The 16876-nt window shown below is 49.2% G+C and overlaps 1 long non-coding RNA gene across 1 annotated transcript; it reads right to left on the bottom strand.

The window, feature by feature from the left end:
* Positions 1–9659: 9659 nt before the first annotated feature.
* On the bottom strand, positions 9660–12984 carry LOC141042058 (uncharacterized). Its single transcript, XR_012203868.1, has 2 exons — positions 12684–12984; positions 9660–11278 (listed from the first exon to the last, which is right to left on the bottom strand). It is a non-coding gene; the product is annotated as an uncharacterized lncRNA (long non-coding RNA).
* Between the last annotated feature and the right edge of the window lie 3892 nt (positions 12985–16876).

Here is a 16876-nt window from a genome sequence, read left to right as displayed (position 1 = left end):
TCTTTAAACCAGTGGTTGATATTTAATATATGGATCTTGCTGATATGAGAAGCGACTCCCGACTACGGTTTCCCCTCCTCCCGTCGATGGCACCGCTGGTCTGCCCGCCTCCGATGGCCCTTGGGTCGTGGAGGTCTAGAGGACATCGGCCCCTCGCCGGCGGGAGGGACCCTGCTCTCGTTCTTGTTTGGTTCATCATCTCGGTTGGGGATATGTGGCGGTGTTGGTACCGTGTCAGCTGGGTTCACATACCCAACTACGCACGAGCCATGGTCGCTCCTCAGCCTAAACTCAAGAAGACAGAAGAACTACCTATCACTGGTTTTTCCCTTAGCTAGTGGTGGTATGTAGATCCTCGTCAGGAGCTACATCAACAAACTCTTCAAGATGGAGCCTAGGCTCCGTAGTGGCATGCAGATCTTTGTCAAGGTCTGCATGGTCTTCAACCAAACTCGCCAAAGGCATAAGAAGCAAGACAGAACCATCCGGCAACAAGCCCAGACGGCCAAGACCCGGGAACAGCTATGCCCGGCAACAACAATTCCACCGCTGGCCCGCACACAGCAAGCGTCGACAACAAGCTATCGCCCCCCATGCGTGGCGTAGTTGTTCTGTGTACACAGAGCTTTAACGCCATGCGGCAGGAGGGCAAGCGTGCGAGTGGAGGGACAAGACACGAGGGGTGACTCACCTCCACGCTCCGCCGCATGGAGCACACCTGTATGGGGACGTGTCGCGCCCTACACAAGTGACATGATGGACGGTGGTGACAAGGCATGCGGTCCTTCCCGGAAGTAAGGAGGCGAAGACACTTCACCAGGCATTTAATGCACATATCTACCTGGTCGGACCAGGGTAACTTCCTTAGTGGTGAAGCTATTGTGGTACCCCTTGAGGTATAAACCTAGCTACTACGGAAGGGATGAGGGAAAAAGGAAGAAGGAACAAGTAGGAACATAAGGTTGGACATTTGTTAGAACACCAGTAGGAGTATACTCCCTCCATTTTTATTTACTCCGCATATTAGAGTTGACTGAAGTCAAACTTTGTAAAATTTGACCAAATTTATAGAAAATAATATAAATCTTTAGCATAACAAATCTGTATGATGTGAAAGTACATTCAACAACGAATCTAATGGTATTGATTTGTTATTGTATATGTTAATATTTTTGTCTATAAACTTTGTCAAAGTTTGTAAAGCTTGACTTTGACCAAAACTAATATGCTGAGTAAATAAGAATGGAGGGAGTACTACTTTTCCCATTCCCGGGAAAGACTTACAACTCGCCGTCCACTAAAGAAATACACACACATAGCAGGAGCAGGGTATTAAACAACCATGAGGCATGATCCTGGGTAAATCACCGTGTCATTTCGTGCATTTCTATGGTGATAGATCCTCACCTTGCGCCCCACTCGGATCAGCAAGGAATGTTCACAGTCCTTGGTGTCTCGCGTGTGTTCTGCACACGCGCGACGATAGGCGGCGACGATGTCTCCTAGTAGGAACAATGTCTCCAACATCTGATCTCGTCCTGATGGTGCGTCTAGCGTCGTCAGAGAGCGTCGTGGTGTGTCTCCATCCGAGCTCGCGAGATTCAGCCAGAGCAGGTCTTTGGTGGATTTGTTTGGATCCGGTCTTCGGTCATATGTCTATCAGGTTTGATCCTTCCTATCTGCGCTTCTCTTTATTGGCGATGGTTGTTGTTCTGGTGTGTTGGTCTTGTAGGGCCTTAGCACGATGAGTTTTCAACTATCTAATATAACAAGGTTTGCCTGATTGCTGTGAGGTTGTGACGATGGCGGTGGCGTACCTTCTGCTCGCTCGAGTGGTCCACAAGCACAATTTTTTTTGCTACTTCTAGTGTTATGTATTGTCATGACTGATGATGAATATATTGGAATTTTCTCCGAAAAAAGGACAACGAGTTCAATCTTCATAGTGCACCATATTTCAAATAGTCATGTTTATTCTCTAGAAGTGACTATTTTGCCGGTTGGCTTAAAAATAGTTATTTCTCAACCAAAATTCATAACCGTCATAGGCATATCTTCTAATCATATTGTACTTGCATGGATCACAATTTCCCTTAAAAAAGATCACAATTAGTAAATTAGATACTACTTAGAGCCGATTATGAAAAGTGATTTCCAGTGATCGAGAAATATAAAATCATTATTTGTGAAGTATGATTGCATATATCAATATCAGGATTTGAGATTGCAAGAATGCTAACTCTTGGGCTATATGCCTATATCTATGGTTTTGGTTTAAGTAACAAGCTTGGGGGCGGTTGGTTAGTTATGTTGATCCAATTTGATAGCAAAGCTTACTCCATATCTGATTAGACTAATCACGTTTTGAATATAATACTAGATGATGCCCCGTGCGTTGCTGCGGGAGGGTGTTAAAACAATGTGTAAATAAATGTAAAAGTTCTTTCAGTTTATATTATTTTTAAAATGTGACAAAATGATGTATAATCGTTGGGAGACTTGACTCCCAACTGCTCATGGATCTTTTCATTAACCTTTGGGAGAGGATTCGGCTGGTCAACCTTTTTGAGGAACCTCACTCAATTTGATGGAAGTTGACCCCCAATGGCCAATACTTTGCTGCGTCTGCCTATAATTTTCAGTTTTTGGCACGGGTCAAGGAGCCTTTGCTCAACTCAATCTGGCATATCAAAGCTGAGCCCAAAGTCAAGTTTTACCTGTGGCTTCTCTTCCGGAATAGGAACTAGACTTCTGGCCGCCTTGCTACTGGGGATGGCCCCATAATGAGAAGTGCTTACTATGTGATCTTCAGGAAGAAACTACTACCCATTTACATCTCACCTGCTCCTTGGCTCGATAGGTCTGGGACAAGTTCAGGAGCTTGGACGCCTGGGCGATTTAGGTTGCTGCCACCTGCCCGTCTCACATATCATGTGGTGTGAGCTTCAGTTCGCGGTGTTCAACCGCAAGGTACCCATCTATGGACCGTACCTGTTTCTGTTGATCTCCAAGACTTGGGAGAAGCTGTTCTCCGATGATGAGTTCCTTGCTCCAGACTGGATTCGTCATGAGTCCATCAGTCTCCATGTCAAGCCCAAGTGGGCCAACACTACTACTCATGCTGAGGCGGCTGCTAAGAGGGCTGTTGATGGGGAGGAGGCTGAGGCGGAAGATGCTGGTGAGGACCACGCTGCTGGGTTTGCCCCTCGCTCCTCTGAGCCCTCGTGGGCCAAGAAGCTGAAGGACAAGATGAAGACTTTGTTCTGCATGCAGGCAAAGGGGCAGTACAGGACTCACGTTGCCTCCAAGGAGAGTCGCCACCGCGACAAGAAGATCATGAGGGTCTTTGGAGAGGAAGTTTCTGGCGGTTCTGAGGAGGATATCACTCCAGAGGCTGAGTGGATGGCGAAGCAAGGCTTCAAGTGGACTGATTCCGAGGAGGACTTCGAGGAGACCGTCCCCGCTGCTGAGTCTGACGAGGAGCATGCGAGTGATTACTCCGCTTGAGCCACCTCTTGTGTGTAGGTGTCCTCTCTGCCGTTTTGGCGTCTCGATGCCAAAGGGGGAGAGAGTGTAGGATTTGCGAGTCGTTTTATCGTGTTGTTTCGTTTGCGTTTCTGTTGAACCTCGTTTGCTTTGGTTTGGTTTGCGCTTGTGAGACTTATCCTTCATATGGTGTAAGACATATGCACTCTATCGTATCTACGTGAGCTTATGATATATTGTGCTATTTATGTTATGCTCTTGTTTGCTATCTTGCTTAGTGTTAGCCTTATTATTGCAAGATGTGTCTTGTCTGTAAAATATAGGGGGAGTGTTGATCCTAGTATGTGTGCCGTGCAGCCCAAAGCACCTATCTAGATTGCACACATCTAGGGGGAGCCCGTCTATATTTTAGAGATGTGGGATTTGCCTATGCTCTATATCTTTTCCCTTTGTGCAAATCCCGTATTGTCATCAATCCAACAAAAAGGGGGAGATTGTAAGGGCATATTTATCCCTAAAGTGTTTTGGTGATTGATGACAATGCTTTTGCGGACTAATCGTGTGCCATGAGTTTTTCAGACGTTTCACCGCTAGGCACAAGACAGTTTGGTGCCCCTCGAAGACTATTGAAGACGGCGTCTTTCTACGTTTCTTTTCGGTGGAGTTGGGTCGTAGGAAAGCCGTACTATTAAGAGGGGGTCTGCTTCGGAAAGGTTCGGGTTAAATCATCACGTACACGTTTTCTTCCTATACACCGCCTTTCCCCTTGCACTTTGGAGCATCCTCCGTTTTCCTCATTTCTATGCAGAGAGAAGAATTCCTAAGTGTTGCTGTTCTGGGGCATGCGGTAGTACTGCTCTACGGAGCGGTAGTACCGCAGGACCCTGCGGTAGTACCGCAAGCCTTTGCGGTAGTACCGTAGGCGCCCGCGGTAGTACCGCTCCTACGGAGCTGTACTACCGTGGCCTCAGACCAGACTCAGCTGCTCGTGCGGCTGTAGGAGCGGACGTAATTTTTTACATCCGCGCCCTACGCGGTAGTACCGTCCCATGCGCGCGGTAGTATCGTGAGTCCTGGTCTGGCACAGCTACCTGAGCGGAAGTAGGGGCGGATGTAATTTTTTTACATCCGCTCCCTGCGCGGTAGTACCGCATGCCATGTGCGGTAGTACGTGTCGGACTTTTGCATCGATTGTTTTTCAGTGGAAGTTGGCACGGATGTATTTTTATTCATCCACACCCTTCCCAGCTAGGCCAATCCTGCCTTGCGGTAGGACCGCAAGGGGGAGCGGTAGTACCGTGCCTGCGGCAGTACCGCCCTCAGCCTCTGTGCTTCAGGCCTGACCTAGTTCCTGTCGTAGCAGCGGTAGTACCGCGGTAGTACCGTGTGGCCTTGCGGTAGTACCGCTTGTCAGGGGCGGTAGTACCGCAGGTCGCGGGCTGGTTAAGTGGATAACGGTTGGATTTGGTTCACCACTATATAAGGGGTGTCTTCTTCCTCTAGTTGACTACCTCTTCCAACCCCAAGCTCCATTGTTGCTCCAAGCTCCATTTTCGCCCGATCTCTCTCCCTGGCCAATCAAACTTGTTGATTTGCTCGAGAGTGGTTGAGAAGGCCCCGATCTACACTTCCACCAAGAGAAATTTGATTACCCCACTAATCCCTAGCGGATCTTGTTACTCTTGGGTGTTTGAGCACCCTAGACGGTTGAGGTCACCGCGGAGCCATAGTCCATTGTGGTGAAGCTTCGTGGTGTCATTGGGAGCCTCCAATTAAGTTGTGGAGATTGCCCCAACCTTGTTTGTAAAGGTTTGGTCGCTGCCTCCAAGGGCACCAATAGTGGAATCACGGCATCTCGCATTGTGTGAGAGCGTGAGGAGAATACAGTGGCCCTAGTGGCTTCTTGGGGAGCATTGTGCCCCCACACCGCTCCAATGGAGACGTACTTCCCCTCAAAGGGAAGGAACTTCGGTAACACATCCTCGTCTTCACCGGCTCCACTCTTGGTTATCTCACGCCTTTACTTGTGCAAGTTTATTTGTGTTATATCCCTTGCTCGCGTGTGTGCTTGTTGTTGTTGCGCCATATAGGTTGTTCACCTAGTTGCATATCTAGAAAACCTACTTTGATGCAAAGTTTAAAGTGGTAAAGAAAAGCTAAAAATTGTTAGTTGCCTATTCAGTCCCCCCCCCCTCTAGTCAACTATATCGATCCTTTCACTGTCTGGTCTGCAGAGAGGACGGCCACCTTACAGTCGACTGTAAAAACCGCTCCAAACCTCCTGCTTTTGTGCATTATGGCCTCGGCCTTCTTGGATGCTATTTCTTCGCTCTAGATCGTGAGGTTCCTCATGTGGTTCCCATCCCTGCCCTATCCAACTCCGGCATCATTACTGTCAAGGACAAGAAAATCTCCCCCCCCAGGTTCTTCTCGACGAACTTCGCTTATGGGATGATGGTGGTTGGGATTGGCAGATCCGCCAACTATCTGAGTTTGAGTTCGCCGCCCCTCCAAAGAAAGCTTGCGGATGATTTCTTCATGTTCCAGTTTCACTCTTCCCCTCAACCAAATGGTCGTATCTGTCAAGGCAGCATCCAATGGATCGAAAGTTATCTCCTCTCTGACTGATGTTTGGGTCCTAGTCGATGACGTTCCACCTACGCTCCGCTCCACCACCTTTCTTATGGCTTTAGGTGTTCTGATTGGCAAACCTATCGAGGTCGATCCGGAGTCTCTGTGTGTCCTGGGCCCTGTGCGGCTGCGGGTTTGGAGCGTTGATCCTCTCTGCATCCGCGGCTCCGTTGATGTCTTCCCCTCCGCTGGTGGCTTCCGTCTCAGGGTTTGGGTCGAGGGTGATGCGGCTGCGGTGTCACCCCCGCCTCCACCCCCTCGGCCTGCCTCGGACGACGGCGACAAGGACAAGGACGGTGATGGCCTCCCAGATGATTCAAACCATGGCAATGAGCATCATTTCACCCAATCAGAATGGGATGGGCTGACATCCGAAGACCGCGACCTGCTCAAGGAGAACGCCCCGGTGGGGGTGGGAACAAGGATTCGTTGGATGGCGTCGGTGGGGGGGCTGCGTCTTCTGGTGGAGCGAGGGGCACCCCCTTCTCTGGTGTGTGCTCCAACCTCCCAGCCTGCCCCGCTTCCCCTTCCCACTCTGGAATTGAAGATTTACCCCCGTCCGGCCCCACGACCAAGAGAAAGAAGAAGAAATCGTCCGTCAAGAAGTTCTCAGCGCGCAGCAGGGCCTCTGGTGATTCCAAGCAGTCTGCGGCGGGGCTTTGCCGCAGGCTTGATGCTGATTTAGGTGCGGCCTCGGGTCCCTCGTCGGCGGCGGCTACCCCGTGTCGCGTCCGCCCCGCGTCGATGTGCTCTCCTACTTCCACTGCGCGCAAGAGCGGGCGCATCTCCAACAGCGGCGAGCGGGTGGCTGATCGGGCGACGCGGCGCGTTGCATCCAGAGATCTGCCTCTCTCAGGTACTCCCCAAGGTTCTCCAACACCCCCTATCCCTGCTTCTTCTCCTGTTCGATTAGTCCTTCCGTCGCAGTCCAATGCTCATCTTTTGCATATCTTAGAGGATGTAGGTATTTCTTGTGATCCTAATTTTGGTTCTCCTTCTTCTTTATTGGATATTATCCGGGCAAATGAATTGGCACAGGCGGATATTGCTAGGGCCAAGGATGCCTCATTGGTTGTGGCCGGTGGGGTCGAGGGGGGACCTGAAAGGGATCAGGCTCCCTCCGTTGCGCCTCGGTGCGGGGCTGGCAAGCGCTCTAAATCCTGCATTGCCCCTAGCAGGTCGGGTCTTCGCATTAAAAACCTTTCTCATAGAAGGCCTTATTTTGGAATATTAGGGGTTTCGGCGCTAGGGGGCGCAGGGACCAGCTTAAAGATCTTGTTCGCTCTGAGAACATAGACATCATTGGCCTTGTTGAAACACTTAAACCTTCCTTCTCCTCGAATGAACTCTCTGTTGTGGCTGGGATCAATAGGTTTGACTGGAATCTTTTGCCTTCTTCTGGCCACTCGGGTGGAATACTTCTTGGCACCAAAAGAGATATGTTCGATTTTGTTGCCTTTGATTATGGTATTTTTTGGGCCAGTACTGTAGTTTCTCACCGCTCCCTCAATATGCTTTTGGAAGTTATGGTTGTTTATGGCCCGGCTGATCACTCTCTTTCTCATATCTTCTTGGATGAAATTCTGAATAAGATAGAGTCTTGTGACCTCCCTCTGCTTATTGCCGGCGACTTTAATCTGATGCGTTCTCCTCTGGATAAAAATTTGCCTAATTTTTCTTGGCCGCTTGCTGACGCGTTTAACGCTTTTATTCGGGATTCTGCTATCCGCGAAACACCTAGGGTTGGTGCCCGATACACCTGGACGAACCACCAAACGGCTCCCATCTGTTCTGTTCTTGATCGTGTTTTTATATGTCCCAGGTGGGACTCATTGCTTCCTCGGGCCTCCCTGCGGGCCTTGCCCATCGTGGGGTCTGACCACGCGCCCTTGATTCTTGACGATGGGATTCGCTCTGTCTCTTTCCGCGATTTCAGTTTGATGCGTCTTGGCTCCTGGTTGATGGTTTTGCTGATCTGATTGCACATAAGATCTCTTCTCTCTTATCTTCGGCTCGACGTTCTTTCAGACCGATGGATGACTGGCACCAATGCTCCTATTTCCTCCATAAATTTCTTCGTGGGTGGGCTATGAAGCACGCTGGCAAGTCAAGGCGTGACAAGGCTCAGATTGCTGCCCAAATTGGTTCCTTGGACGCTCGCGTGGATGGATATGGCCTCTCTTCCTTTGAATGGCAGGCTCGGTATGATTTAGAAGAGGCCCTGCTGGCTCTGCACCAACAAGAGGAAGTATATTGGAGGCAAAGGGGCACCATTAACTAGACCCTAAAAGGCCACTTCCCTACTGCATACTTCTTTGCCATAGCCAACGGTAGGCGTCGCCGCTGGTTGATCGATAGTTTGCTCATCAATAACGTCAAGGTATCTGACCCCCCCCCCCCAGATTATGTCGCACGTGGTCAACTTCTTCACCTGTCTCCTTTCTGCTAAGCTTGAGGTAGGCTTTATACTGGCCAATTCTTTCTGGACCTCTCAGGATCAGGTTACGAGTGATGATAACGAAGCCTTGCTGATTCCCCTTTCTGATGAGGAGATTTTCGGTACGATTCGCTCAGCCAACTCCAATGCGGCATCAGGCCCTGACGGCTTCTCCATTCCCTTCTTTAGGCAGTTCTGGCCACAGCTGCGGGGTCTCATTCAGGCTATCATTCAAGGCTTCTGCTTGGGCACCGTTGATATTTCACAGCTAAACTATGTTGTGCTTACTCTTATTCCTAAAGTCAAAGGGGCTGACTTGATCACTCAGTTCAGACCTATAGCCTTGATCAATAACTTCGCGAAGCTACCCGCTAAAGGCTTTGCTCCAAGGCTTTCCCCAATCGCTCATCGCACTCTTAGCCCGTTCCAATCAGCTTTCATTAAGGGCAGGTTTATTCTGGATGGTATTCTCTATCTACACAAGATCGTTCATGACATGCGCGCCCGTGGCTCCAAAGCGGTGATTCTTAAACTGGACTTCGAAAAAGCTTACGACTCGGTCAGTTAGAAGTTCCTTCGACAAGTGCTACTAGCCAAGGGCTTTGACGGTGCGGTAGTACACAGGCTTATGCAGTTGGTCACAGGTGGCCACACTGCGGTTTCGGTCAATGGAAATGTTAGTCACTTCTTCGCCAACGGTAGGGGCCTGAGGCAAGGTGACCCTACCTCTCCTCTTCTCTTCAACTTTGTCGCGGATGCTCTTTCTCATATTCTGACTCGGGCTGTCGCAGCTGGGCACATTACTCCTGTCAGCTCTCACCTTGTCCCTAATGGCATTTCCCACTTACAATATGCGGACGATACTATCATTATGGTTGAATTAAATGAGGCTAGCATAACCCACCTGAATTTCCTGCTCCTCTGCTTCGAAGCGCTGTCTGGTCTTAAAATTAATTTCGCCAAGAGTGAAGTCATTGTTACTGGGGTCTCGGACGTTCAGGCCCAAAGAGTTGCTCACCTCCTTAATTGCTCCCTAGGCTCCTTTCCTTTCAAATACCTTGGCCTAATATGACCATATCCTAAGGGAACTCGATGGTCCCACCAAGGATAGAAGCGCATCTTGAAGACGCTTTTGCAAGGTGGATATCATTACATCAAACCATTACATAATAGTTGGGGATACATACATAAGGCGCAAACGCCCCAAGAATACATCAACATCATACAAGAGATCAACATCCGACTACGGATGGAACACAAACAGAAACTCAAACAATATCCACCCTACTAGCCCAGGCTGCCGACCCGGAACCTAACCCAAGATCGACGGAGAAGAAGAAGAACTCCAACACAAGTAAACATCGCTCTCGCGTCATAATCATCGGATAACCTGTACCTGCAACTGGTGTTGTAGTAATCTGTGAGCCACGAGGACTCAGCAATCCCATTACCATGGGTATCAAGACTAGCAAAGCTTAAAGGGTATGGAAGGGGTAAAGTGGTGAGGTTGCAGCAGCGACTAAGCATGTATGGTGGCTAACTTACGAAACAAGAGCGAGAAGAGGAGCTAAGCAAACGGTCGCCAACTAGTAATGATCAAGAAGTGATCCTGAACTCCTACTTACGTCAAACATAACACAAACCGTGTTCTCCTCCCGAACTTCCTCGAAAAGAGGCAAACACGGGTACGCACGCGGTTGGTGTATTTTAATTAAGTTTACTTCAAGTTTTCTACAACCGGATATTAACAAATTCCCATCTGCCACATAACCGCGGGCACGGCTCTCGAAAGTTTATACCCTGCAGGGGTGTCCCAACTTAGCCCATCACAAGCTCTCACGGTCAACGAAGGATATTCCTTCTCCTGGGAAGACCCGATCAGGCTCGGAATCCCGGTTACAAGACGTTTCGACAATGGTAAACAAGACCAGCAAAGCCGCCCGATGTGCCGACAAATCCCGATAGGAGTCGCACGTATCTCGTTCTCAGGGCACACCGGATGAGCACTCAGTACAACTAAAACCAGACCTCAAGTTTCCCCGAGGAGGCGCTGCAAAGGACTCTAGTTCGGACCAACACTCAGAGGAGCACTTGCCTGGGGGGTAAATAAAGATGACCCTCGGGCTCCGGAAACCCAAGGGAAAAAGGCTTAGGTGAGGCAAATGTAAAACCAAGGTTGGGCCTTGCTGGAGGAGTTTTATTCAAAGCGAACTGTCAAGGGGGTCCCATAACCCCAACCGCATAAGGAACGCAAAATCAAGGAACATAACACCGGTATGACGGAAACTAGGGCGGCAAGAGTGCAACAAAACACCGGGCATAAGGCCGAGCCTTCCACCCTTTACCAAGTATATAGATGCATTAATTAAATAAGAGATATTGTGATATCCCAACATAATCATGTTCCAACATGGAGCAATCTTCAACTTCACCTGCAACTAACAACGCTATAAGAGGGGCTGAGCAAAAGCGGTAACATAGCCAAACAACGGTTTGCTAGGAAGGTGGGTTAGAGGCTTGGCATGGCAATATGGGAGGCATGATAAACAAGTGGTAGGTAGCGCGACATAGCGATAGAGCGAACAACTAACAAGAAAAGATAGAGGTGATATCGAGGGTAATGGTCATCTTGCCTGAGATCCTGCAAGGAAGAAGAACGAGTCCATGAAGACGACAAACGGACGTAGTCGAACGAATCCTCCCAACTCCGGAACGAAACCGAAGCTAACGAGAGAAGCAAACCGGAAAGAAGCAAGCAACATGGTAAACACACAAGCCTAAACATGGCATGATGCACAACCAAGTATGATGCATGTCTGGCTTAATGAGGCAAGGCATGGCAAAGTGCACAAACAATGCTACCAATTAACTGGAGCTCAATATGCAACGATTTGCATATTGACAAAACACCACACCAATTATTTAGTTCTCTCTCGTTTATGAACCCAACAAAATTAAATGTTATTAAACATGGCAAGGGGTGAAGCATATGAAAAACTACCTATCTAGACAAGTTTAAATGAGGCCGGAACAACAAACAACAATTCCGGAGAATCCCCATATGCATATTTTTAATTTGCTACTGTTCTGCCCTAAACCATAATTTTAATATTGTTAAACAGTAAAACAAAGTGCACCAAGTTAATGTAGACATTTTTTCACCCCATTTACATATAAAGTTTATTAAAATCGGAGCTACGGTTATTTAGTTATGAAATAAATCATTTTAACATGGCATTTATGCAAAATTAGACAAACAGCAAGTTTAAACATTTTTAACATGGATGAGAGTGGCATATTACGAAACTATGCAAAATTCTAAGCATTTTACATATATAGTTTGTTTAATTTGGATGCATGCATATTTAGTTACTAACAATACAAAACAGTGGAATTTCCTGTAAATATGCATGCACTGGAAAATGCAAAATATCACAGAGCAGAAAATAAAAAAACACATACGCGGGCCAGAAGCAATACAGTGCGGCGGCCAGAGAGTGAATGAGGCCCAAGAGGATTTGAGGTCCAGCGGCTGAGTGTGTGGGAGCAAAATAAAAGGAAACAGGGCAAAAAGTTGGGGCGCCTGGGGCTCGAACCCAGAACCTCCTTGTGTGCGCTGCGTGCTGACCAGTCGGGCTGGTTGGATGCTTGTGAATAGTAAGGTGCATAGCTCTGGTTAAAGAGGGCAAACGACGACGCACAGCAACTTGCCGGCGACGACGACGAGCAAAGCAGCGGCTACAAGTGCAGCGGATCACCGGCGGGGGTGCGGAAATGTGCCAGGGTGCGTGTGGTGGAGCAACGACGCGAGGTTGCGGGCGAGCAAACGCGACGGCGGCGAGGGCGGCTGAGCAGGCGCGGGCATGCGTGTTCAGCAGGGGGTGCGTGCGGACGCGCGCGTGCAGATGCATGCGGGGCTACGGAAGCAGCGAGCGAGCGTGCGCGAGCATGTGGGAACAGGGGAGAGCGCGAGTGCGCGTGTGCACGTGCAGCAGCAAAACATGCGCAACTAAAACTTCAGAGATCGCCGGAGCACTGCGAGCGCGGCGAAGACATTTATCGGGCGAGTGCTACGGGGTTCTACACGCCATGGAAAGAAAAGGAGTGGGAGATGCGTTATCCAGCTCACCCCAGGACACGGAGAGGTTGACGGATACGCGCCGGAGGCGACCGGAGCGAGCTCTGAACTTGGCGAAGATGCTGTCCGGGAAGAAGAGGAAGAAAACAGCGTCGTGGAGGTCGAACCCGAGGCCGTGTGGTCGCGTGCGTGGAGGAAGGGGACGGAGTGGTACTTGGCGTTCCTCTCCAGAGTGGCTGAGGGGTCGGAGGCGCAGCGACGAGCTACTCCGAGCTCGAGCTCAAGCTCGGCCGGAGCATGGTGGGCAGGGCGACGGCATGGCGTGGCTAGCCTTACCTGGCGGTGGTGAGGGAAGGAGAGGAGGGGGATCGGTCGAGGAGGAACCCTAGGGACCCGGTGACATGATATATAGGGGCTAGGGACGCCGGACGGCCGTCAAATCACGCCCATGTCCGACGTGGACACGCTGGATGCACTGCCGTACAGGAGGACGAAGCTCCTGTACGCGTGGGCTGACTAGGCTGCGGTTAATGTGCTCTGTTGGGCTGCGGGAGAGGGAAAAAGGCCCAAGTTGCTGCACCAGGAGGGCTTTCCCCTTTTACTTAGTTCTGTGAATTTAAATTCACAGCTGTAGACAAGGAAAAGTCCAGGGAGGTAGGAGAGTGGTGGTGAAGAAATGAATATACCCCTGGACTCCAGAATTTATATAGTATTCGAATAAATTGAGTTGGACTTTTTTTTAGAGGTAGAAAAATAATCCAAGTTTGAATTACATTCAAACTTGAGCCATTTTTGAACCCAACCAAAACATCTTCAAAGGAGCTGAAATTCGGCAGAGAGGTTGAAGGCATGGTTGAGAATTTATAGGAAAAGAATGAACATTATACAGAACAGAAATAATGTCACTTGAATAAATGGGTGAGAATTGAAAGGAAGAAGCTAGAGATGGGGTGTTGCACTTGATGATGGTTTAGATGGAAAGGGCAAGATGAAACAACAAATAAGATGAGGAGAAGGAGTTCAGAAGATAACAAGCTCGCAACAACTATGCACACTACAATGATGATCATGATGCAATGCAACAAAAAAAGACAAAGGCAGAATGCACCATAACAAGTGAGATGAGCATGGTGCAAGAAGCAAAGATATGACAAAGCACTCAACATGTTCATGGCAACAAACAATTGAAACACACGACGATAATGAAAAATAAATGGAAGGCAACTAGAGCATCGGTCTCAGGGCGTCACAAAAATCATGTCTTCTGTGAAGAGCCCCTTTTGGTTAACCATTCTCAAGGCTAAGTACTTCACGGTTTCGAGTCCCATGTTTGCTTCGCCCACTGGTGGCTCCCAGTTTTGGCGGCGGCTCATTAAAGTTCGTCCTATTTTTCAATCCTTGGTCAAGTTTGTAGTTAGAAATGGTAAGTCTACTCGCTTTTGGTTAGATTGGTGGTACGGGGACTCCACCCTCGCAGTGGCATTCCCGATCCTGTTTTCTTACTGTCCTAATCCGGAGATCTCTATCTTCGAGCTCTCTTTAAATAACTGGGACCTAGACCTTCGTAGGACGCTTTCTCCTGTAGAGTTGGAAGACTGGCATCGCCTTACTGCTTGCTTCCCCTTGCTCTCGGAGGAAGAGGACTCTGTTGTCTGGCCCCATTCCTCTTCTGGTCGCTTTTCAGTTAAGTCTGTCTACGCTAAAATTATTTCTGACTCTCCCACGTCTAAGTTCAAATGCATTTGGAGAGCTCGTATCCCTCCTAAGATCAAAATTTTCATGTGGCAAGCTTTTCGTGGGGAGCTTCCCGCGGCTGATCAAATTCGGAAAAGAAACGGTCTGGGCTCTGATAGATGCGCCCTATGTGGGGTCATCGAAAACACTGACCATATCTTTTTTCATTGCTCTCTGGCTAAATTCGTGTGGTGTTGTATTCGCTTTTGGCTGCAAGTGAACTGGAATCCTCGTCCTTCGTGGACTTGAGGAGACTATCCAGCGGCTTATCTGGGGCTTCAAAAAGTATCTTCTGGGTTGGGTTTGCGGTGATCTATTGGTCGCTGTGGACCATTCGCAACAAATTTACCATCGAGCTTACCTTCCCGGCTAATCCTGTGAGTTGCTTATTTAAAACTGATGTATTTCTGCAGCAGTGGAGATTATTGATTAAGGAGGCGGACCTCGAGGCTTTTGATGCTATGACATCCAACGTCCGGTCCACGGCTTCCTCCTTGACGCGGCGGAATCGGTCGGCGCCTTAGTTCTGGCTACTTTTATCCTGCCTTTTGATTGCTGGCCTGCGTGCCATGATTGGCTCATTAGCCATGTACGCGAACCTTCCTTAATGCTGGTTGCTACTTTGTTGGCTTGGTTGTTGGATGTTGGTTGTGATACTTTGCCTAGTGGCTTTATTTATAAAATCGGGCGTATGCTTTTTCGCTAAAAAAAACAAGACAGGTCGCCACTGTTGTCTACGATTCATGGAACTTAGAGCATCTTTAATAGACCCCGTATAATGCCCCGACCTGTAAAATAACCGCCAAAATGCGGGTCCGCACGAAAAATGCTGCCACATCAGACATTGTAAACCCATCGGATCCATAAAAAAATTTGAGGGACACAGTAAAAAACTCCTCCCGATCTGCGAAAACGCAGTTTTCGCGTCCGCTTCTGAGGGCGCCGTATCGAGAGAAAGCAATTGGCGGGAGCCAACTGCCACGGAAACATCCGCGTTCGCCATCCGCCGTCCGCCGTCCACGCAGCCTCAGACGCCACCTCGCCCGTCCCCGGCCGCTGGCAACCCGTCCCGGCCCCCCGACAGCCGGCCGCCGGCCACACGTCCCGGCCCTCCGACCGCCGTCCGCCCGCGCGCCATCCCGGGCCGTTGCGCCACCCGTCCTCGTACTAGCTCGAATCGATTGAGCTAGTTCTAGCTAGCCAGCTTCGTCCGCTCAGAATCGATTGAGCTAGCTAAGCTAGCTAGCTAGCTAAGCTAGCTAGCTAGCTAGCATCTGCTCAAAATCGATTTGCCTGTTTGGTTTGATTCTACAGCGACGGTAAGCGGAGGAGTCCGGCCGTCCTACGCTGCCCCGATCGCCCTGGCCTCCGCCCCGCGTCTTCCTCGCCTCTCTTTCCGCCGGCGGCCGTCCTAGCCTACGGTTGATTTCAATTTGGTGTGAGGAAGAGGACGGCCAGGAAAAAAAAAGGGTTAGCTGTGGGCCTGTTCCTGTTCGGTATATTCAGAGAATATTCTTTTTTACGGGTTGATGATACGAGATCTGTTCGGCCGCAGCTAAAATCGACCTGTAAAACCGTTTTTCCGTGAACTGTAAATGAGTTTTGCGGATCGACAATATACGAGGTGTGCTAGAGATGCTCTCATGGAAAGAACGGAATGGGCGCATTTTGAAGGAAAAAGGGCCTCACCGAAGGCGGCTGTTGCACTGGCCAGGGACGAGAAGAGTTTTTGGAAGGCAAAACCTTAAAGAGTTGTGTGTGGAGTTGTGTGTGTACATTTGGTTCTTTGTTACTCTCTTCAGAGTTGATGTACTGTAACAAGTGTTTCTAACTGAAATTTGTGTCAAGTTTAGTCAATTATTGCTTCCAAAAAATATGTGTACTCTATGGTCTCATATCAAAACAATGAATTTTTTAAATATGTGTAATGATAAATCCATAATATAATTTTTATACTAGTAATAATTTATTTCTAGATGGTCAAACTTAGATAATTTTGAGTGGAAAAACTTTAAAATGAATTACGTTTCACATTAATCTTTAAAATCAACTGTGGATTATCAAAACCATGATCCATCAATGTGTGTAGGGCATGATGTATTTGCTTGCCGTCAGAGGCGGAAGAGGACTGGGTTGTCAGAAAAGCATTGAACATATAAACCCTGAAGAAGGCCTAGGCAGGATGAAGGTGTCCACGTCGTCTTTAAATCGCCATGAACAGTACTCGTGCCACTGCCTGTAAATTCCGTGCCCCGCCAGGGGCATTTTTGTCATTTTGCATACGGGCGTATAAAACGCAACCCGCCCGTGGAGAAACCCTATCCGCTGCCTCCGCCCGCACTCGCGCCCCACCCACCCACTATGCTCTCTTCCCCGATCCCCTCCCATGAACCCTAGCCTCCTGGTGCCGCCACCCCTCCCCCGTGGTTGGCCTCGACGAGCACGGCCTCGATCCGGCCTCAGTAGGAAGACCTCGAGCCGAGGAGCGCGGCCTCGATCGGGACTCGGCA

This window comes from Aegilops tauschii, chromosome 2 (assembly GCF_002575655.3).
Source record: "Aegilops tauschii subsp. strangulata cultivar AL8/78 chromosome 2, Aet v6.0, whole genome shotgun sequence".
NCBI classification, from domain to species: Eukaryota; Viridiplantae; Streptophyta; class Magnoliopsida; order Poales; family Poaceae; genus Aegilops; species Aegilops tauschii.
Note: the sequence above shows the minus strand (reverse complement) of the source record. Positions and strands in the feature narration are given on the sequence as shown.